This window comes from Neopelma chrysocephalum, unplaced genomic scaffold, assembly GCF_003984885.1.
Source record: "Neopelma chrysocephalum unplaced genomic scaffold, ASM398488v2 Primary Assembly neopelma1_97328, whole genome shotgun sequence".
Taxonomy (NCBI): domain Eukaryota; kingdom Metazoa; phylum Chordata; class Aves; order Passeriformes; family Pipridae; genus Neopelma; species Neopelma chrysocephalum.
In genome coordinates, this window is record NW_020925969.1 from 2,821 (window position 1) to 3,988 (window position 1,168).

Sequence of the window (1,168 nt, forward strand, 5' to 3'; positions counted from 1 at the left end):
TGCTTTCCCACATTTTATTTTTAGCCCCCTCCCTCCCCCTGAAGGATTTGGGGGGGCCCAGGGGCGCTGCCCCCCCCTCCCCGCAGCACCCCAGGTTTGTGGCTGCACAGCCGGGGGATCAAACCAGCACCGGCCTCAAAACTGGGGGGGAAAAAGGTTGTTTTGGCACCCCCCCGCCCCCGGTGAGATCGATGGGATCGATAGGGATGAGTAAGCAGCAAGGGGGGGGAAACTGAGGCAGGGGAGGGGGTGGGGGGGACTGGCCCTGTGCCCCCAGGGCTGCCCCTACCCCTCCAGGGCTGTCCCTGCTCTGGGGACATGAGCCCTGTCCCCCCAGATCTGTCCCGGGGGTGTCCCTGTGCCCCTGGAGGTGTCACATTCTGTGGTCCTGGGGAGATTGTCCCTGTCCCCCCTGGGGCTGTTCTGTCCCCAAAGCCCTGGGACAATCCGTCCCCATCCCTCAGGGGTTGTCCCTGGTCCTGGGGACATCGGCCCTGTCCCCCCTGAGCTGTCCCTGTGTCCCTGGGGTGTCCCTGTCCCCACATGGCCCCAAGGCTCCAGGAATGTCTCTCTGCAGTGTCCTGGGCTGGTCTTGTCCCCAGAGTTCCAGGGACATTGTCCCTGTCACCTTGAGGGTGTCATCATGGTTCTGGGGACATCAGCCCTGTCCCACCAGGGTTATCCCTGTTCCTATCCCTCGGGGTGTCCCACCCCATGGACCCCAGGACATCATTCCCATCCCCCCCAGGTGTCCCAGGCCCTGTTCTCCCCTGGGACTCTCTGTCCCCGAGGCCCCAGGACCATCTGTCCCCATCCCTCTGGGGGTGTCATGTCCCCATGGCCCCCAGTTCTTTGTCCCCTTCCCTCCAGGGGTGTCCCCGTGGTCCCAGGGACATTGTCCCATCCACCCTGGGGTGTCTTCCCCCTGTCCCCCCTCCCACCCCTCGGGAACACTGTCTCTGTCCCTCTGGGAGTTTTCCCTGTCCCTCTCCAGGTGCTTCCATCCCCAGCTTCTACCTCAGGGGCACAGTCCCTGTCCCCTCCCGGGCTGTCCCCATCCCTGTCCCCTCCCGGGTGTCCCTGTCCCCCCCGGGCTGTCCCCATCCCTGTCGCCCCCTGTGTGTCCCCATCCCTGACCCTGTCCTTGTCCCCCCCGCGCTGTCCCTCT